This window comes from Furipterus horrens, unplaced genomic scaffold, assembly GCF_987537825.1.
Source record: "Furipterus horrens unplaced genomic scaffold, mFurHor1.1.pri manual_scaffold_5, whole genome shotgun sequence".
In the NCBI taxonomy this organism is placed as follows: domain Eukaryota; kingdom Metazoa; phylum Chordata; class Mammalia; order Chiroptera; family Furipteridae; genus Furipterus; species Furipterus horrens.
Window position 1 is genome coordinate 90465453 of NW_028327175.1, and position 23011 is coordinate 90488463.

Below are 23011 nucleotides of genomic sequence, written 5' to 3' on the forward strand. Positions count from 1 at the left end.
TGAAGATGAAGTATATAATTCCTTCCAATATGTGCATTCTTAATGACAGTAGATGTATATCCTAATTTTAGTCATCTTGATAATTTTTTGAAGTATATCTTACTGATTGTGTTGTTACAGTAATTTCAATTTTGTCCCCTTTGCTCCCTTCTGCCCAGTACTCCCCTTCCCTCCAGCAATCCCACCCCCCTTAGTTCATGTCCATGGGTCCTGCATATAAGTTCTTTGGCTTCACCATTTCCTATATTATTCTTAATATCCCCCTGTCTATTTTGTACCAATTGATTATGCTTCTTAGTCCCTGCACCATTTCCCCATTTCTCCCCCTCCCCTCTCCCAGCTGACAACCCTCCAAATGATCCCTATACCTATGATTATGTTCCTATTCTGGTTTGCTTAGTTGGGTTTTGTTTTTATTTTTTAGATTCAGTTGTTGATAGTTGTGAGTTTGTTGTCATTTTAGTGTTCATAGTTTTGATCTTTTTCTTAAGTAAGTCCTTTTGACATTTCATATAATAATGGCTTGGTGATGATGAACTCCTTTAGCTTCACCTTGTCTGGGCAGCACTTCATCTGCCCTTCCATTCCAAATGATAGCTTTGCTGGATAGAGTAATCTTGGTTGTAGGTTGCTTTTCATCACATTGAATACTGCTTGCCAGTCCCTTCCTGCCTGCAAAGTGTCCTCTGAGAAATCAGCTGATAGTCCCAAAGGCAGCCCCCTGTAGGCAACTCTCCACCTCTCTCTTGCTGCCCCTAGGACTCTGTCTTTATCTTTCACCTTTGGCATCTCAGTCATGATGAGCCTTGGTGTGGTCCCCTCTGGATCGAGCTCGCCCGGGACCCTCCGTGCTTCCCAGACCTGTATGTCCATCTCCTTCACAAAATTTGGGAAGTTTTCCTCATTTTTTTCAATTCCTGCTTCCTCATTCTGCACTGGTTGACTGTTTTTTTATTCCTTATGTTCCAAATCATTGATTTGAACCCTGGTTTCCTTCCCTTAACCATTGGTTTTGTGTGGATTTCCCTTCATTTCACTTAGCATAGCCTTCACTTCTTCTCTTATGTGTTTGCCATACTCAAGTATATCTGTCAAGTCTGTGAGCATCTTTATCACCAGTGTTTTGAATTCTGCATCTGTTAGGTTGTCTGTCTCCTCATCGCTTAGTTCTCCCACTGGAACCTTGATCTGTTTCCCCTTTTGGGTCATACTTTTCTGTATCCTCATTCTGAGAGGTTCCTGTGTGTGTTTGCCTCCGCATCCCAGGTAGAGCTGTTGCTCCTGTTATGTTGTAAGAGGTGGAGTCTTAAGGATTCGTCAGTATAAGGGCGACCTGTTTCACCACGTTGTGGCGCTGTATGTGGGGGAGGGGTCCGAGAGGGAACAATGCCATCTTCCCAGCACTTGCCCCTTTTCGAGGCACCTCTCCCATTTCTGCACCAGACTGGCACCCCTCTAGCTGCTGCCCTGGCCGTCGTTCTCAGTGGGTGGGTCTGCAGACATTGTAGGACTGTGGGGGCCCTTTAAACAAGCGGACTCTGCTGAGAGACCCGTAGTTTCTTCCTAGACCCCAACCCCCTCTGGTCTGCACAGTCAGAAGCAATGAGGCTTGATTTTCCCTGGTGCTAGAACCGTGAGCTGCAAGGTCAGGTGAGGAGCTGGGCACGCTCCCCAGGTGTCCCTCCTGACTTTTGCTGCTGCTGCCACAGCTGCTACTGCTGCCACCACACTGCGGTGTCCTCTCCGCTCCGGCTCTGCCCCTCCTACCTGTCTGGATGAGTATTTCTTCTTTATATCTTTGTTTGCTGGACTTCCATGCAGTCTGATTTTCTGGAACTTATGGTTGTTTCTAGTTTTGAGGTAGTTGTATTCCTTCTTAGTTGTGGAGGGAGATGCAGCATGTCTGTCTACGCCTCCAACTTGGCCGGAAATCCCATTTTGATAATTTTGAGATTCAGGGGCTAACTTTAGGTCAGAACTGATTGTATTAGTATTTTTTTTTTTTAAACTCATAAGACGACTAACAAAAAGTTTGTCCTAGAATCAAAGTTTGTCCTAGCTCCTCCAGTTCATACTGTTCCCTTGTGCTTGCTTGTATAATTAGTGATAGCTTCACTAATTAATTGTTTTTGCCGGGATATTTTAAAGCTACTTTTCTTGTTTAGTTGATTGTTACTGAGGGCTAGTTTAACTGAAAGAAATTAATGTTCTGCAAATTAACTTGACAGGACATATACAAATACAATGCAACATGCTATAGGCAGGTGAGGGGACCAATGTCAATCCCTCATTCTTGAGTGAAACCTACTCCTCCCTCAGAACATTGGACCTTCTGACCTAACGAGTAACTCATATATACTAATAAAACTTAATTTCTCTCATTTTTAGGGTATTAAAAATAAATAAAAGTTCTGATATTTTCCCTTCAGACTCCAGTGGTTTATTTTACAAACAGAGGTTATCCTGAATTGGTGCCATTTACAATTCAAAAATTAAAAATTAATGGATGTTCTGCAAGAAGGGCCCTGGGGCTCTCATTGTCTGACTACTCAAAGAACTCCTGGATAGTCCTTAAAGTTCTGTTTCCTGGTAGCTCTGGAGAAACGTTCCATCCAAAAGCCCACTGAGTGAGGAATGCGGGCAGATTACCTGGATGAATTTTCTCCTGCTCTTACCTAGAAGGCAGTCAGGTCAATTCCATCTAGAAGAATTGGGTGAGGCTCACAAGTCTCTGTCTCCACGCTAGGCTATATTGACATACTCCTCAAATGGACTGACGGTTCTCAGCCTTAACAGACATTAGAACATGTGACTGTGAGGTGTCACAAAATTATTCAGCACACATGAATTTCACTTGGAAGCTTTGACAGCTGCAAGTGGGAGGGAAGTGATGGGGTCATGTGTTTTCATGGCTGTTTTTCTGGACAGTTCTATTTTGTGTGGGATGAAGAAACAAATTGTGTTCTCTTATATGGAAGGGAAAAATGTTCTAAATTTAGAGTCTTTTATCACCTGGATTATTTCCTTTGAACGTGGTTTTCTACAACTGCCACACTGAGGGGCAGGAGCTCAGGAAGTCCAATGTGCTTGAATGCAGCCAGTGCTAACAAAGTCATGTGCCCGGCAGCAGGCCAGACAACTCAGTCCAGTGGCCAAAGCCTATTTCAAGAGTCTGAAAGCACAGTCATAAACATCTGTAAGAAATTATGTTACCCATAAGTAAAATCTGTTATGGTACTAACAACAACATAGGTAAGTTTTAAAATACCGAAAGACAGGACCAAAAGGTGATCTGCAGAATTTGTTCAGTCAAATTTCCTCCATGAAAAAACCAGCTTCTCTCCTGTTCTTCAAAAACTACTAAAGAGGAGGTTTCAAAAATTTAGTTCCTTTCAGAAGTCAACCATTCTCACAACTAGAGAGTCTTTCACAAAAGCTAAAGGTAACTCACCCTTCGAAATTTAACTTGATTGGTTATGTCTGTGTTGGAGGAAAGGGAGGCTTAGAGAGTAGAGAAAAAAAAAGTTTTGTTAACAAAAAGAAAATGAACAAGAATATCTGGGTTGTTTTCTGTATTTAAGAGATTCTACCAACATTATCTGTCATCAGAGAAACTGAAGATAGTAAGAGGTTATTTGTATCTCAGTTAAAATTATAATAGCCTTTTCATTAGGCCTTTTAGAAAGTGTCAAGATGGCCCTTATAAATGAAGTTTTATTGGTGCTACCTCCTTGCACACAGATTTATAAGCACTGGTATTATATGTTCTATATGAAAGGGCAGAGGTTATTAACTGTGAATCATGGCTGGATTCCTGTTACTTGTTTGCATACTGCATTCCCTCTCTTTTTTTTCCTGTGAAACTAGATCATCCACACCTCACCAATCCCAACCACCCCAACCCTTGCCCCTCAAAAGTCTTGCTTCTTCTTACATGAAACCTATTGGTTACTCTTGCTCAGAAGTTATGATTAGACAAATTGTATTTGAGCCCTTCCATACAACACAGGTAAAAGAAACAGCCAAAATAGCAACTTGAGCAGCCAACTAGTGCCATGGTGAGTATTGGCCTCACAATGAAAAATTACCAACTAGAAAATTTTACATTTTTTTTCCCTACAAAAAGGAAAAGAAAATACAAACAGGCTTGAAAGATGAATCGAATCATAATTGTTAACGCTGGAATGAATCCAGAAAAATGATCCAGTTTTCTGTTCCTTTCCCAAGAGAGGAACATGAGGCTCAGAAAGGAGCCTGGAGACTCATTTTACTTCCACCTGTAGTCAGAGGCAGAGCCAGGACCAGGCTCAGGGTTCTGACTGGGGTCGAAGCACAATGGGGAACCTGGCCATTGGGTCACTCACATTGAAATCAAAGAAAAATCTCATAGCAGCAACTGAAATTAGATAGCCAGTTTCATAAGGTGGTGAAGAGTTACACAAGGCATAAAAAGATTTAAATATTTATTAGTTACTCATATATTTTTGAAACTAGAAAAGGAATCTTCCAAAGATTTTCAAAGCAAAAATCAGACACCCCTAGATATTTCCTAATGTTCCCACCAAGTGACATTCTCTGACAGAGACCTAGAAAATGAGCTGAGCCAACCAGCTTGCTTCACTATGGGCGAGAACCAGGCACAATCAATGGCGCAACTAGGCCCAATTGCCACAAGACTTGTATTTTCTCCAGGCAGAAGCCAACAGGCCTCTTACTGCCAATTAGAAACCACTCCCAGTATTTTCATTCCAGAAGATTGTCTGTGGGATCTGTGCTTCCAACCCCCTTTCCAACCTCCTATCCCGGAACCAGGCATAAAATCTAGGCTCTGTGTTTATGCTAGGGAAGAAATAAACACTAAAACACCATCAAAATGCTCCTTCCATTGAGTCTCCACACCTCCTCCTCTCTTGAAAGTTATAACCTGCATCAAATAATCCTAGTTCAAAGCAGAGTGTTTCCATCTGCACCAATGACCTCTGAAAACATGAGCCTAGAAAGGCCTCTGAGGTTCGAGCAATAAAACTATCCACACAGAGTACATGGATTCCATAAGCCAGGGCACTTTTCTGAAGGACTGTGCCGGAAGTGAATGAATACTTGATGCTCTAATGACAGATTCAAATTCAATCATCTCGGCAGGCCTCCATCTACTCATCCAAATAACTGCTGGCTCTTTGGGCTTGTGTTCAGCTGCTTAATCTAGTGTGCGGGGGATAGCTTCTCTCAGAATCCAAGGCTCTCTCTTGATCTGGTCCCCCAAAATAAGGAATTCTCTTTCATTGGGGAAGACACAGGAGAGCACTGCTTTTTAAAATCTAGCCCTTTCTTTAAAAACTAGACTGTACAAGTGTATGCAGATATTAGGTACCTTCTGTGGTGAAAGTCCCACCTATAAATAACAAATCTTCCTCATATTGACCAAAAGAGAAAAAGCAATGGTAATTGAATTCCCTAAAATTGTTCTTCCCCCCATATCTCTATCTCCCCTTCAAATATGAAGATAAATACAATTTTTATATATTTTATTTTTTCTTTAAAAAATTTTTTATTGCATTTATTGGGGTGACATTGGTTGATAAAGTCATATAGGTTTCAAGTGTACAGTTCTATAATTGTGTGTTTACCACCCAAACTCAGGTCTCCTTCCATCACCGATTATCCCACCTTTACTGTCTTCTACCTTTCCCTACCCACCCTACCCTCTGGAGGTTTTTTCTGTTTTTTCTCTTTTCTTTTTTGCTTAATTCTTTCACTTTTTTCACCCAGGCCCTAAACACCTTCCTCTCTGACAGCTGTCAGTCTGTTTTCTGAGTTAAATGAGATTTTAAGAGAATTCATTTTGACTGGTTGCTTATTTATTGTTAATGATTTCAAACACCAGGTAAATCTATAGATATAACTCTATATAGTTTATTAGTACTTCCATTTATACTTTTAGAACGTAAAGGCTACAATTTTAGTTGGTATTCAGAGGTCTGCCAATGTGCAAATCCAAGCAGTTCAGTTACTTTATCCACGGGGAACGTGAGTTATCTAGAAACAAAAGGGAATGACAGATTAAAAGGCCATCCTTGCTAATACTTTTGAATTGGGCTAAAGTTCATCATACCATGTTGAGTCCTTCTACTTCTTAGGATGAACAATGCGGCAAGCATGGCGAGACATATTGCTTGGGCCTCTAATCTTAGCTGTAACATTTCCTGTCTCATCAATAGTGACCTACTTGCTATATACCATGTGATTTTCCCACTGGGGGCTTTGATGCTCACACATGGGAAATACAATTATTTTTATATTTAGCACAAAGTGTAGCCATGAAACATTTCAAATGATTTCCAGTCAAGATAGCCACATTAATCTTATTTTGTAGTAATATTTTTTGCTTTGTCACGTAGAAACATAATAATAGTTATGACCCATTAAAAACAAAGCTTTCACTTAAAAAAAAAAAAAAGCAACCTGTGGAAAAAGCTACATTATGTTAGCATCTAATAAATTGAAAACCATCTGGCAAAAAGTGAAATAATCATGTCTAGTTACTTATCTTGTTTTGAAGAACTGAACAAAAATGACTGTTGAAAATGGTAGGAAACACTACTGCTGGTATTAGGTTTGAAATCCTTAGAAAAGTGAGAATAACTTATTAATGAGACTAGAAGAGTAGGCAAAAACTAACACTCAGAAATGGAATAGACGTGTACAAAAAAGGAAAACAGCAGGATTTGTTAAAACTATGAACAAAATAAAACTCACCAAAAAACAATGCACAGTAAGATTATGAATACCTAGCAAGAAAGCCTTACAATACAACAAAAAGTCTGAGAGTAACTCAGGAAATTTGATTTACCAAGCTGTCATACATAGTTTTCAAAATTAAGAAGAAAGCCATCATTGTAAATTTATCTATGTATGTAACATAGCAAATGACTGTTCAAAATGTTGCTTTTCTTATTAGTTTTGATCCACAAATGCTGAAGGGTCTAACACTCTAATGAAGAATACTTGTTCCATGTCTCTTGTGAATAAGTAAATTTCAATCATTCAACCAAATCTCCAAAACAGATGTCAGGACCCTGCAGTACACCTATTTAAGCAAATTTCTAAAACTCTATGGCTATACCAGCTTAAAAGCAGCTGCTTTTGTGAATCATAAAGAACCTTTCAAAGCACAGTGTTCACACATAGAAAAGCACATGTTCTATACTTTGCCTCTGCCAAGGAAGCCTCACTGCCACCCCCTCACCCCAAGTACTTAGGAAATATTCCAGCAATGTGTGTATGCCCATTAGGGATTCTTTCTCATTGCTACTCCTTTTACTATACATTTTCTATAACCTCATGCTGTTTCCCACCCACACAGCTTAGCAAGAAAGAAAAAAAGCCTTTTTGAGCCATAAAAGGGCCAATCTACTGTGCATGAAAACTATTCTACCAAAGGCAGGCTCTCAAGAGATTACATAGACCATGCACCTGCCTAACTTAATAATGATATACTGACCCAGCCCTTTAATTACCGATCTCATTGTTACCTGGATCTTGATGGGTTCTCCTCCAGTCACACCACCATATCTACCCAGATTATAGTGAGGAAGAAAGAGGTCCCCACTGGGATACTCAGGAAGAAAGTACAATGTGAACAACATCAAAACATCCTTTTCCCTTTTGAATTTTCCCTTCAATTTTTTTCTGACTTGTTGCTGATGGAAAACATAAAAACAATCCGGAAGGAACCAGATTAAAAATTACTCTTAAATATGGATACATTCTACTCACCATAAAATGTAGATCTACTTTTGGCAACCTGACACAGGGAGTTTAGCTGAGAAGTATATTTCATAATAGGCGGCTCTAACAGGTTTTTGTGATAGTGGGAACCTCAGAAGGCACAACAGGGTCAGCTGGGTTTAGACTGATAACCTGCACAGAGAAAGACTCTGCAGCTTGCAAGGTCACCTGGGAAGGGATCCAGGACAGAGGAGCAAGTAGGAAGGGAATGTGAAGTTCTTGTCAAAGTTGAAATGACGATTTATTTAGTTGAGTGGTAAAGTCACACAGCAAGTCTCAAAAAATAATGGCTCAAAACCTATTTAGCAAATGACCAAGCAATGCTCAGAATGACAGGAAAGAAATAACACGTAAGCACATACTTGAGTGGAAAAGGTCCTAAACTTAACGCTAGAGAAAAGGGACTTCAGAGAGGGGCACTCGTCTTCATTTGTCAATCCCTTCCAAATTTTTAAATTTACGCCCTTATAATTTCCTCAGAATAACTGAGTGTTAAGAATAAATCATCTTAGTAGATACATGACTTCAAATGAAAAATTATGCGTAAGCAGAAAAAACAATTTTATTTTAAGTGAATTTGCTATTGCAAATTATCATGCAGTTATAATTCTTCTAATTTACAATTTATCCTTTTAAGGGTTTATACCCAATTAAAGGAGTTGGCATCTTTAAAACTACAATCAACATAAAAACTAAAGTTAAAAGTATTGCTCAAATTTCCCTCTTGTGCCAAGCTCTTTGAACTCATATAATTCTACTGTAGTAAGTCAATCTTTTCTCTAAATAACTTTGATATTTTTATTTTATTTTACCCTCAAAGAGAGAGAGAAAGAAAAACATATTTTGTTAGTTTTCAAGTTTTACAGGAAAAAAAAGCTAAGGTACATATACTCAGCTTAAATGACAATTAGCATTCTACTTTATTCCTACTGTAAGTAATAAAGACTGACTCTAAATCATTAGATGTCAAAATTTCTAAATATTCATTTCTTCATTAACTTGCTTGATTGCTTGTTTATTCATTTTACAAATACAGCCAGGGTCTGTGTTTGGAACTTAAATACTAGTGGGGAGACAGACAAAACCAAGTACACAAAATAGGATTGTGACAAGTACCACAAAGAAAACAAAAATAGGGAAGAAACAGAGAATTGGGTTTGGCAGTGGAACCTCCTAAACAGATCAGATGGGGTAGTCTTGAGAGGTGCCTATAAAGAGGAGCCCTTTAATGGAAAGGATGTAGCCAGACAAACCAAGAATGTGTGTTCCAATCAGAGGGAACTGGGTCAGAGGTGAGAATGGAACTGGCTTATCAAAAAAAAAACAAAAAACAACAACAACCAAAAACAATAGGAAGCTAGTGTGACTGGAATGAGGTAAGAGGGTAAATAATGAGGTCACAGAGATGGGCAGGACTCAATCACTTAGGCCTTGTAGTAGTCTTGAGACTATCGTGCAAGGCAAAGGGAAGGCATGGAGAGCAGAAAAGGGACATGAGCAGATGAACCTGAGCCTAAATCCTAGCTTATCCATTCAGTAGCCATGTGACCTAAGCAAATTTCTAGCTCCTCTTGGATGCTAAGTTTCTAATTTATAAAAGAGCACTCAATAAATAATGGCCAGTTGCAATCATGAGTAATTATCATTATTTTTTAAAAGATTTTATTTATTTATTTTTAGAGAGAGGGGAAGAGAGGGAGAGAAATATCAATGTGTGAGAGAGAAGCACCAATTGGTTGCCTCTCCCACACCCCCAACCAGGGACTTGGCCTGCAACCCAGGCATGTGCCCTGACTAGGAATCAAACTAACAACCTTTAGGTTTGTGGAACAATGCCCAACCCAATGAGCCACACCAGTCAGGGCAGTAATTATCATTATTGTTAATACTATGATATGTAACAAAGTTAGTAAAAATTTTTACATTCAAATCGACATATATTAAAAAATAAAATATCAGAAATATAGAATTATTGAGAAATAAGCAAATTATTTTAATCTTTTTTATTCAGTAAAGATCATCTACTTATAGAATACAAATAGACATAAATTAATACATTCAAATTCATTAGGGTTTATTGTGGTTCTAATCAGAATAATTATTGATCTTGGCTCATTTCTCTGTCCTTAATTTGTCTTCATTGTGGCTTTTTTCTCTTTGTCAACTTAGCCTTGCCATTTTGTATCCAGGAATGTGTAGCTCATGCAGTTCATGGTACCCACCAACTATACAGCAGTCATAAGGGGAATTTTATCATTACTTTCCAAGTCACAAAATATAGTAGACACTTAAATTGCCTGCCAACATCTATTGCTCCTTCACTCCTACACACATATTGGTTGGCGAAAAAGTTCATTTGGTTTTTTCCATAAGATGGCTCTCATAGCTCTTAGTTATCTTTAACTTCATTCAAAACAATTTTGCTAGATTGTATTGATAGATGTCATATCACCATGCATTAAAAACTTATAAAAGTTGGTGAATTTTTGTGTAGCCATTTTAATATTGAAGATGGAAGAAGACATACAACATTTTCAGCATATTATGTGTTTTTATTTCAAGAAAGGTAGAAATGCAACCGAAACACAAAAACAAATTTGTGTGGTCTATGGAGGTGCTATGACTGATTGAACATGTCAAAAATAGTTTGTGAAGTTCCATGCTGGGGATTTCTTGCTGGATGATGCTCCACAGTTGGGTAGACCAGTTGAAGTTGATGGTGATAAAATCGAGACATTAATTGAGAACAATCAACATTACACCATGCAGGAGAAAGCCAACATACTCATAAAACGTGTCTTTTACTTTACAGAAACAACTATACAGACTTTTTGGGTAACCCAATACTTCTCTCTTACTGACAGAATCCTGAGTTTGTTCAAATTCACCTCCTCTACCTTCAGGCAACGATGGTTGCTCTTCTCACTAGTGACCAATTTAGATATAGGCATGTGAACCCATTCTGATCAGTGAGAAAGAGAAGAGAGGCCTACTCAGATTCTTCTTAGCAATGTTTTCATATTCTTCAAAAAGAGACCCTGGGAGGAGGTTTCCATTTTCCCTGTGCCCTAAATATTGACATGCCTGCAAGTGACATCTAAACAACTGTAGCTGTCTTGCAAACAAGAAAAGAACCAGTTTTAGGGTGACTGGTCCCTGAGGACAACAAACGCAAAGAGATGAGAGGAACCTGTATCCTTGATTGTACCACTGAATCAAACAGTCCTGCCCCCTACCCTACTTCTCACATAGATAATACATTTCCCTTACTGTTAAAGTTAATTTGAATTAGGGTCTTTCTTGTGTTTTGTGCAGAAGGTCTCCTAGCAGGACATTTCCGTTCAGCAACATCACTCTTTTTTTTTTTTTGTCTCTGGGAATGGAACTAGGATTTCTAACTCTAGCTCAGTGAACTCCAGCAATCCTGGAATGGGATGATACCGAATTTTAATTGACAACACTGAGATAGTCAACCAGAACAGCCCAAGGGGAAAACACCCTAGGAATCACAGCCAGAAGATGGTACTTGGGCATAGATAGCTGATACCAAATGGTCTCTCTGTCTTTGGCTTTCTTTATCTGTTTAAAAATTTTGACTTTCACCTCCTGCCTGCCTAGGACACCTGTTCACCACTTCCCAAGTCCTAAATGAAATACACCATTCATTGGTCTTTTGTTCTATAAGGCTACCAATTGTGAGGCCTTATCCAATTACAAGAAACTCAATAGAGATTGCGTAGGACTAGCACAGATCCCAGGCACAGGGCAGATGTAAAGGAAGCAGAAGCAGCTTCACATTCCACTCTGACAAGAGGATTAAGGAGCAGAAGCACTCCAGAGAAGAGTTGCAATATTGTAATTTGTAGTCAGGAGGCAGACATGCCTGAAAAAAAGGAGGGAAATATGATGGTCATCAAAGGACAGCGCCCTTTTTTCCCCCTTTTTCAGCTATGTAGAATTATTTTAAAGTTGAAAATATTAGGGGCCAATACAAAAGTCCATCTTACATAAAAAGCATATATAATAACTGACTGTGAAAGAAAGGAATGGAGTGGGATTATTGTTTGGGGAGTTGCCTGTCAGGGTTGGGAACGAAGTAGAAGAAAGATTACTGAAATGTCTAATGGTTCACAACAGGCAAAAAAAGCAGTATGGCTTGAAACTAAATTAACCATTCCAGTCTTATAAGCATTTTCCTACTGGAAAATTATAGAATTATGAATTTAGCACATAATGAAAAGCAGAAAACGTAATGCATACAGATTTCATAATTTTGTATAGTATTTGAAAAACATTACTTAGAAAATGGGGTGAACATTATAACAAGAAAATTTTCTAACAGACCATAATTAGGATATAAATTAGGCCTTAGTTCTTGAAAGGGTCACTATCAGAATTCCACTTAATGTCTTCATTACTAATCTTTAGCAAAAATGGAAATTCATTCAATGTGAGGCTGTATCTAACTGTGAGATGTTGTCAGGGGTAGGAAAGTGGTAGAAGAATATCTGGAGAGGTTAGAAACAACCCAACTTAAGGAGTTAGATCCCGAAAAGAAACCTGAAATACCAAAAATTAAATTAAATTAAATAACTGAAGGAGAGAAAGCTAAAACTCACTGGAAATAATTCTGAAGGAAAAGAAAAAAGTAGACAATTGCTACAAGGCAATAAACCCAGCCTCACAAGAGACATAGGCCATGGTTAATTAGAACAACAAAGTAAGAACTTATCAAGGAAAGGTACATTAATCCTCATGTTCTATTTTTAAAGAAATCAGGGTAGCCCTGCCCTTCTGTTCCCCATTCTGTGGGCACCTCCTTGGTTGTAATGCATATGCCTTGCTAGTAGAGACTTGTGATCTTGTTTCTTGATGATTAAAAAGTACACAGGGGGTGGTAAGAATGATTAGGAGGGTAAGGGGGATGTCTGGCAAGCATGGAAAGGCTGGTAAAAAATGAGGTTTTGTGATGCTAATTACTTTTGCACTGCCTAAGGCTGTCAGAACATGTAATATTCCAGAGAGTAGAAGCCACATTATTGTGATCTTTTTCTTAGCATTCAAAAAACACACTGAAATGCTGCAGGAAAGTCCTTCGAAAATGTTAAAAAATGCAGTTACTCCCACAGGGATAACATTAATGGTAATACTGATTATAATAGAGCTTTTATAAAGTAGAGTTCTTATCAGAACAGAAGGGAAGGAGAATGTCAAAGAAAGGAAAACATTATTGAAGGTGGGGGCTAAATGAAGAAGAAAAGTTGAAATTATGAAAACATAGAAGGTTAAGGGTGAGAACTTTCCATGACAATCTCTGTTTGTGTAACACAGTCGCCAAGTGTAAGAGGAAGAGTTGGTATCTGGGACACCTAAAAGACATGAGAAAACGCCAAAGCAAGGCACCACAAAGAGAACTCCCACTGGCTGCAGGGAAGGGGATGAGCAATGTATTCATATTCCACAGATATTTGCCACGACCCCTCACCTGAGCCTTCCTCAAGTCTTCCCAGGGCCCAGCTCCTAGTTGAAAGCAGAAGCCCTGGGATTTGTAGGAGCAGGTGCTCCTGATGTACAAGATCCAAAAGAAAGCAGTATTTGAGTCCATGACCTCATCTAGGGTTGCTCATCTTCTCTGTTGCCTTGAACATCTACATAACATTTCCTGCACTTTTAAAAAATGATTTTACTTATTTATTTTAGGGAAGAAAGAGAGAAAGAGAGAGGAAAAGAACCACTGATGTGTGAGAGAAACATCCATTAGTTGACTCCCCTTTGCATCTTGACCAGAAACCGACCCCGCAACCCAAGCATGTGCCCCAACCAGGAATCCTTTGCTTTGCCAGAGGACCCCCAACCAACTGAGCCACACCAGTCAGGGCTGTTTATTTACTTTTCAATAAGTTTAAATCCTTGAGGGTTACAGCATTACATGGATTCTATGTCCAATGGCCTTAGCAGGAAGGCTGCTTCAGAAATTAGCGTGAACCATGCCACTGTTTCCATGAGCATGAGTTATCTTTCCCCAGATGACTTTGGTTTTGTTTGGTTTACAACCAGGAGTCACTGTGTTGTTCTTTGCTTTGTACGTGTAAGCACATCTCTTGCCTAGATAGAATTCATCTCTAGCATAAACACCTTCAATGTTAAGAAGAGCTGCATGCTCCCTCTGGCTCCGGAGAACTGATTTATAGCCAGCAAAGATGGCCTTGGACCACAGCTTCCCAGACATATTTGTCGCTGTGGAAGTCCTGTTCTTGGCAGGTCCCAAAGTTCAGCAGCAGGAATTCAACTCACCTCTACATAACTTTTAGATGTAATCACTCAATTTTCTAATGATATTTTCTTGGCAGATATGAGAAGAGAGCACCTATGTTAAGTGAGGCTTAATCTCTCAGATGAGACAGAAAATAGGGGTCCTTGATCTCTAGCAGTCATTTAGAGTCTGTAGAGACCTAGCAAAAAAAGGCTATCCTAATGGTTCTGATCTCAGGTGGATATGCTTAATTCAGCTGATCCTTAAACTCCACCTGGTCACATGATCTGTACATGGCCTCAGTAACCCAGTTCTGAGTAGGAACTGGTACTTACCTAAGCCACCAGATTATGTCATAAAAATGACTACGTAGGAGGCATTTCCTGAACAAAAGGAGATTTATAACTGAAAAATATTACGAGAGTCTATGAAATAAAAATCTGCTGGAATCATTTTTTTAAAAAAACCTTCATGTAACAAATATTTCCCCATTATACTGAGCTTTGGGTATCAGCAGCCTCTAGGCTCAATACTATCTTGTTCCTCCAAGGCCCCCAACCCTCCTATGGCCAAAGCTAACTAGTCACCTCCACTAGGTGGTAAAAGGAACCAAGCCATCTGAGACTTCAAAAGATACGAGTGAGGATGTCCCAAGTCTCAACGCAGGGCCCATGGGTCGGTCAGCTGCTTTTGAAGACATGACAAGGGGTACGGGAACAAGAAAGGAACTGGGGGAGGTGGACTAGGCTAGGGAGATAGTTGGAGACATTCTTGAAGAAGACACAGCAGGGAGGTGGTGAGGGAAGGAGGCAAGGCAGGAATGAAGGGGAGGGACTTTGAAGATGGAGGTGGCAGAAATGGATGATACTTATACGAAGTGCTGAGATGGGTGCTGAACTCGAAAGTATGGCACTAGGATTCATTATTGCTACCATTCAAACTTTGGTAGATTCTTCTCCATATCTTTTTAAGGCCTTGCAAGTGTTCGTTTGAAATTCTTTGTAGTCTGTAGTACATCTAGCAACTACTTCTTGAGAAGCTTCAAGATGAAAGGTGTGGTCCCTGCCCTCAAGGAACTTCCTGTCTTCCAGAGGAGGTAAGGACTCTGCTGGCAGTATACAAGCAGGCCAAGGAGGGACATGGAAAAGCTTCCCAAAGATGCTAATAGTTGAATTGCATTTTGAGTACTACCCATGATAGTCTATTACTATTTATTAATTGACTTAAGTTCATCCTGATTGTAATGATTACCTCGAAGATCGTTAAAGGACTCAGATCTAGTTCTTATGACTAAAATTATCAATTAAATAGATCTTTTTTAGTGTCTAGGAGTATAATCTGAAAAAATACCTTAACTTTGGATGAGGTGGGGAGTGTACTCATAGTATTTCTAATTACAAGGCATCTTCTTTTTTTTAATTTAATTTTTGAGAGAAAGGGGACAGGGGAGGAGAGGGAGAGGGAGAGAGAGAGAGAGAGAGAGAGAGAGATCAATTTGCTGTTCTACCCATTTATGCATTCATTGGTTCCTTCTTGTATGTGGCCTGACGGGAGATCAAACCTGCAACCTTGCTGTATCAGGATAACACTCTAACCAACTGAGCTACCTGGCCAGAGCCTATGAAGCATCTTCTTGTTCAACTAATTTCATAGTAAAATGTTTTAAAAGATTTTGAAAAGATCACATTTTGCTCACTTAAAAAATGTGTGTGTGTTTTAGCATAAAATATACTTGGCAGCTGCTAACATAATTGGATGGCTATGCGTTGCAAAAACTTGATTTCTTTTTAATCAAATTTTTAGAACCATACTAGGTTTCTTGCCAGTGCTGCAATAGTGAGCAATAAATACATCATTAGATTAATGGTGTTCTGATGATGGATTGCTTAAAAGATAGTTCCAGCCAAGAAGAATAAGCCCAGAAGTCTCATTGTGCAAAGATTAATAAAATATTGTTTAAAACATAGACACTGAGTTAATACAACAGGGAAGAGCACAGCAAAATAGAAAGGAACAGCCAGGGTTTATAATGTAGCACAGTGATATTGATCACGGATTTTCCTAAGTACTCTAGAGCAGCCACACTATTATATATGCCTCTGATTAGATCCAGAGATGAGAAGGAAAAAGTTATAAAAAAAGAAACTAACCAGAGGAAGGCCTGATGCTATAATAAATTATTTAAAGTAAGCAGGGCAAGCGGGTTGTGAAGACAATATAAAACAGAATCAATGTGCCCAAGAATCCCCAAACCATCAGCACCTCTATAAATTTCTTACCACCCTGTCCGGCATTTTACTGGAGGTACTTTTTTCCCACCACTCTCCCCATCCCATCCCACCCCTGACCCTTCACTTTTTGCCAACTCCTTTCTCAGTGCTTAACATTTGTTTTTCTTCTGTAAGCCAGGATGCTGTCTTCAGTTATATTTCTCAGTGTGCGTCAGAAGAGTGTCTGTAAAGTCGCAGACGAGTGCATCTGTCACTTCACTCATCTAGATCTTAAACTTCCCATGGAAAGTATAAGCTGGGAATATCTAACGTGATACACTTATCAACATGACTTTAATATTATCCTTCTTTTTTATTTTTTCTTACCATTTTTATAGTTAAATCCACAAAGTTAAAGCTAGTGTAAAACTTCTATAGCTCAATGCCTGTTCTGTAGTAGATGTTATTGAACCCCAAAAGCCAAAGTGAAGGTAAGAGTTTGAGGAGACTTTTGGAGGAGAATTATGCTAAATTTTTAGTATTAGGAGCTGTTACAAGGGCAGACTGACTTGAAAAGTGAAATTTTTATAAGTAGATTTTGCCATGGGAATAAGAGTATGGAATGAAGGCTCAAAAACTTGAAAAGAACCTGTCATATTCTTTTTGCCACAAGTATGCCATGGACAAAACAAACAAATAAACAAACAAACAAAAAGGCCAGAATTGCAGAATTGTTTCTTAGGGGCTTGCAATGGCCTATGACCCAGTTCCAAGAAAAGTAGCATTCTACTGTCATTTTTAACTAGGCACAAATTAGTCCCATTGTATAATCAGGGGCTAAGATTTTACCTTGGGCTTTTACAATTTTCTAGGTCCATCCAATCATATGGAAGCTGGGCAAGTGAAATATAAACAACTCTGTCCTGCCAGCCTAAAAACATTATTAGCAGCATGACTCAACAGGCAAACAATACAGGTCTAAAATATAAGTCCAAAAAAATTCTACATATAGACTTTACTGCCATTGTGCTCTGCGACCTTTAGCAAATTATTTGCCACTGTGGGTCAAGGCTGGCTGGTTAAGGTCAGGGTCATTGAATCAATTATCATATATGGTTAGCTTTCTAAAGAAAACTGTTCCAAGGTCATATTCAATATAAAAAAAATTCAAAGAAAGGTAAAAAAAGAAATCTGTAGATGGTATAAATGACTAAGAATAATTTTATTATCTCACCATGGTGATAAACAACAACAATTCAAGACCCAAGGCCAACTTCTCAGTTATTGATGTCATCTTTGAATGTGAAAGACAGGATCTAAATATTATTATCCCCTGTGTTGGCACTGGCTGGTGTGGCTCAGTGGATTGACCGTCAGCCTGCAAATCAAAAGGTCACTGGTTCAATTCCCAGTCAGGGCGCATGGCTGGGTTGCAGGCCAGGTCCCCAGTTGGGGGCACAAGAGAGGTAACCACATATTGATGTTTCTCTCCCTCTCTTTCTCCCTCCCTCCCCCTCTCTATAAAAATAAATAAATAAAATGTTTAAAAATATATCATTATCCTCTCGTGGTTGCTCTTTGCTCATCTGTAACAAAGTGGGGAAAAATAATCATCATACTTAAAGGACTGTTAAGATAAGCGACCTATAAACATGCCTGCCAAGTGTTCCTTAAAACAGAAATTGCTCTGTAAAAATCCGTGTAATGATGCAGTGGCCTGAAACAATCCAAGTTCAGTTTCCCAGCTTACCCACATCCTTTTGCCATCTGAGAAGTAAATATTCTGGGCACTGCTGACCTCTGAGAAGTCATTTGGTTTTTTTTCAGGTACTTGGATGGTAGAAAGAGTGAAGGGCACCAATTTCTCATAGATATTTTTCTCTTTTAAACTTATTTGTACGTATTAAATTGAGAATTATGCCAGTCTGAAATGGGAGAACAGAATTTAAACATCAGTATCAAACTATAAAAAACAAATAGGCAATAATTAATAAATCGAAATTCACACTGATTTGAAAGGAGAGCGAGAGAGAGCAGTCAATTCTCAGCCCATCACTCTGATGCTGAGAAAATCTATGTACCCAATTAATTGGACAGCTCAAAATACTTCTAAGATGATTTTCTGAAAATAAGACTCCCTGGGCCTCTGGGTGTTGACTTGGGACACTCCTGACAGAGAGACAAACCAGCTACAGCTTCCCAAGAAGATCCTTGACCTTGGATAAGTCCATACTAGCCCTGCTGAAGTTCTAGCCCTGGAAGTGTCAAAAGTGGCTCCAAAGGACTAGGATTCTTCTACCATCCAAGAAGAAATGTCCAGCAATGTGAGTTGGGACTGGCAGTCACCTCAAAGCACCTCAGCGACCCACTAGACTTGGAGTAGAGAATGGAGGGGCTAAGTCTGGGGCAGGGTCTCAAATTACCTTGCTTCCTCAGACAGACTTCCCTAGAGTTGGGGCTAACATGGAATAAGGATAACCTAGGCTTCCAAACACTTCTGAACATAGGACAAAAGGTGCCATTGTTGAGGACAGAAAAAGAAAGCATTACCCATAAATTTCACAAGGCCAGTAAATGCCACCTGGAAATTTTGGAAAAGATACTTGTTAAATCAACTTACAGAGAATATACTGTTCTTTTATATCAAGAATAACTTGGGGGTGCTTGTTGAAAATGCAGATTCCTAAGTCCCACCTCAGGCTTGAATCCTGGAGACTGTAGTTCAGCCTGTGGAATGAATTTCTAAGGAACAACCCAGTTGACTCAGATGATCTATATCAATGCAAGAGAACTATTACGACTATGTAGTCCATAAGAAATTTAAAGACACTTACAGATTAGGGATTTGCATATTTTCCCCAAAATGTTTAAGTACCACAAAAATGAAAACAATACTTCTTGTAATGAGTTCTTAAGAACCATTGCAGTTTATTCTGCAACATATAATGAACACCATTATTAAAATATAATTATGAGCATAAAATTATTGGGAAATATCAACTATGCTTCACAAAATATTGCCTTTATTTTGTCACCAAAAATAATTATGATATTAAAGGAATTTATAGATTTTTAAAGTATCAGTAATTTGGATGCAGGAACTTGTTAAACTGTTAAACCCCTCCCATATCCTTTTACTCATCAAAATTTTTGTGATAAAGGTTTTTTATTATTTTTTAAACTATAAATTGTGAACCATTGCAACTGGTGATTAGGCTGACTATGACTTTACGTCCAAGTTATAAATTCCTAAAAATATGTTTCACTAGAATTGCTAAGACAGTCTTAACACTAATAGTTTAAATAGCCTCTGCTATAAGGCTCTGTTAACTTCTATTAAGGATTTTGTGTGTGTGTGTAAACATTTCAGTTGTAAAGCATTCTTTTAAGAAGCAAAAGAACACAGTTTCTGAAATACATGCTACTGCAAAGCAGTAAACCAGTGTTGCATGGTGATGTGCCAAGCACCACATTTCTTTTCTAGAGGGATTTTTTTCCTCCTGCAAACTCCCCCTCCCTAAATCATGGCTATAATTATTTCACAAAATGTAGTTTGCCATTTCCAAACAGTCAAACACTTTTTTTCTTCCTCACCCAAATCACAAGTTCAGGATAAATATTGAATAAAAATGGAACTTGAGAGGCAGGCTTTGTTTGCAGCCCGTTGTTTCTACTAAGGGTTGCCCCTACCCATGCTCCATCCTAGGGCTTCCACTGAAGTGTATGTGTTATGTTTTAACAGATGGGTTCGCTGGCAGCTGATGGTCTGTAAAACAGGAACGTGGAACCTGCACCGAGTGCTATTGAACTGAATGCTCATAAAGTTCATGGACACACACTGACCCAGACAGACTCGGCAGATCCAGACATGCTTACACACACTCATTACACACCCCACAGATCAGAGGCTCCATCTCTCCACCCAAGGGAAGTTCAAGGTTGTTTTCCTCTCCATATATTTCTACTTCATTCACCTATCAATTTTACACACACACATGCACATGTATACACACACACATATATGCACATCTACATATGCATATATATGCATGGATAACTGTATATCTTAACATTTTTATATATTTTCAAAGATCAAAATATTCCCAAATTCTGTACCCAAATCTCCAGCTCAAGCTGTCATTCATGTCAAATAAGAATTACAAGAAAATATTGTATTTAATTATATTTAGTCCACACAAATAAAAGACATGTATGTAACTGCTCTCAGAAAACCAGCTGGTTTTCCTCCATATCATTATGATTTAAAAAAAAAATCTATCCCAGACTGAATCACAAATGAAGCGTCAGATTTAACCTTAAATCCTGTTGTCAGTTTCTGTCACAACTTCATCACTTAAACACACAGGTGTTCAAGCAAACACCAACCGACCAGCTTGGTGGTTCATTTCATGGTCTGCTCTCACATTCTCCGGGGCTCAGCGCACTGGGACAGACAGCTCCCCCCCCCGGTCCTAACGAACTCCTCGGACACACCTTGCAGGTGATGCGGAGGTCCGAGCACCTCATAAGGGATGCGGATTCAAGTGCTAGTAGAAAGTCATTACTTTCCAAAGTTTAACATCCGTGCTGTCATTTCCTTTCAATAACTGCAGAGCGCTGAAGCCCCAGCTACAGAACCTTGCTGGTCACTTAAGTTCTCTGACTGCTGAACACCCACCCGAACCCGATGATCGCTTGCTCAGGCTATATAGATCAGACACGGATGCGAAGTTATCGCAGCTTACGGCCTCCGGTGCGGTTTTATTTTCTCGGAACCCGGGCACAGAGGCTGCCACCAGCGCGCGTGTCGCCGCCGCAGAGAGCCAGGGGACGCGTTCCTGGGCCCACCTAACGATGGCAATTACAACACGCCAAGTTCGCGTGATCTCAGAGTCGCGTCCCGGGCCGAGTGGCGAGGCTTTGAGACAAGAAGTTCGGGAGTAGGGATTCTGGCAAGAAGTAAATTCCTCCCAGCCCTGACCTCCCCACAGCGACCACCCTGCGACCGACAGACCGACGCGCTCCGGGACGCGTCCAGTCATCCAGCTAGCCAAACAGCTCCTAGAAGAGCCGCTCGCCCCAGCGCCGCCACTCACCCTCGTCGCTGAGTCCCGATCGCAGACCAACGCCTCGCTGAGGGTCCTGAATCCCAAGTTGCCCCTAAGCAGCGACTGCTCTCACCCTAGTGGACCGGGGCACGTTGGCTCAGGCAGGCACCTCAGAGGGAACACGACCAGCCCAGCGGCCGCCCAGCAAGGCAGCGGCCAGGAGCGCTCTGACAATTCAAGAACCTGCTCAGCAAATGAAACAGACGGCCCAGCTGAGCAGACCGGGCTCCAGAGGGAGGCGGGACCGGACGGGGTGGGGGTGGGGGGGGTTGGAGGGGGGGCCGAACCAGCCCGGGTAGGCCCCTCGGGCGGGGCGCTCCACCACGTGACTGGTTGATCCCGCAGCCAATCGTAGTGGCGCCAGGGCCAGGGGCGGCCGGGGGCGGTGCCGAGCATCCGACTCCGCCCCACCGCCACAGTCCAATAGCCGCAGCCAGAGGCTGAAGGGGAGACCTCCGCGGCGGGGAAATTGGTTGTGGTGAGGGGCCCAGGCTATCGGTGAGGCTGCAGAGGTACCTGGGATCCTCCAGAGGGAAGTGGCGGCTCCGGAAGACTGAGAGAGGCCTGGAGCCGCTGCGAATCTTTGCGCTGCGGAACGAGAAACGCAACCGCAGCGCGGGCTGAGACCCGATAGACAACGCCCACACCTGGCGCCTTCTGGAGGCGCGGAACTTGGCGGCTTCAAAGCATCCGCAGCAGACGGGGGAAACCAACACCCAAAGAGGGTGAGTCCCGTGCCGGATCAAGCAGCCACCCATGAAAGTGTGGGCCCGAAACTGGGAGCTCCGGGCTCCCTGGAAAACGTTCCGATTGCGGTCTGGTGGTTATGCCCGAAACAAAACTCTGACACCTCAAACCTCTCGGCAGGTTCTTCACATGTCCCCTCCTCACCCTTGCTCTCTACACCACTGGCAGCGGGGACCTTACCAGGCGCCTACCTTCCCTTCTCGACCCAAGGCGCCCGGGGCGCAAGGGAGGCTCGGGCACTGACGGCGCCGGAGCCCGTCCGGATGCCCTGCAGGGTGGCGGCATCCTCAGCGGCGGTTCCTACTGCTGTCCCTTGGGTCAGCCAACGGGGCCAGAACTGTTCATCCTTGAAGGCAGGAACGCAGCAGAGCGTCACATATGTCTAGCTCTGCGTGTCCTCGCCTCCTTCCCCTTCGAAAGTCCCTGGACCTAGCTCAGAGACTTCCATGGTGGGGGGCAGGGGGGGTGGGGAGAGCCTGAGCCTGCTGGGTGCGTTGCCGCTGAAGAGCCCTGGAAGAAGGCTTTTGGGCTCGGGCCTTCTGGCTGGCAGGCCTGGTCAGCCTTTCAACTGGTTTTCAGCCCTTACCTTGGCTGCAGCACACAGACGGGAGTGTGGGTATAGTCAGAAAGCAACGGGCTGGCTGTTGCTTTCCAGGCTGAGGCCTAGAATGTTAGCAAGCCCTGAACTATAAGCTGTGGATGGGTGGGTAGTGGCCTCTGTGTGCCCCGAACTGCACTTTCCATAGATCTGTAGCCCAACAATGTTAGTAAAATGAAGGTATGCATGGCAGGAAGGGGGTCAAACTCCCTGGTGCTCTGACACACACCTTCACCCAGATCACAGAAGTTCCAAAGGTTTAGTCTCTCAGTGTGGGTAACTAGGATATCACGTGTAAAGGAGTATG

At 41.1% G+C, this 23011-nt stretch overlaps 1 protein-coding gene and 1 pseudogene across 1 annotated transcript in view; both read right to left on the reverse strand.

The window, feature by feature from the left end:
* Window positions 1-21589, reverse strand: part of MARCHF3 (membrane associated ring-CH-type finger 3) — a 152682-nt gene extending 131093 nt beyond the window's left edge. The window contains exon 1 of the mRNA XM_090279069.1: window positions 21348-21589. The gene's annotated coding sequence lies outside the window, so the exon portion shown is untranslated. The remainder of the gene's footprint in view (window positions 1-21347) is intronic.
* Window positions 13706-14017, reverse strand: LOC150008931 (large ribosomal subunit protein eL33 pseudogene; annotated as a pseudogene).
* Window positions 21590-23011: the final 1422 nt, after the last annotated feature.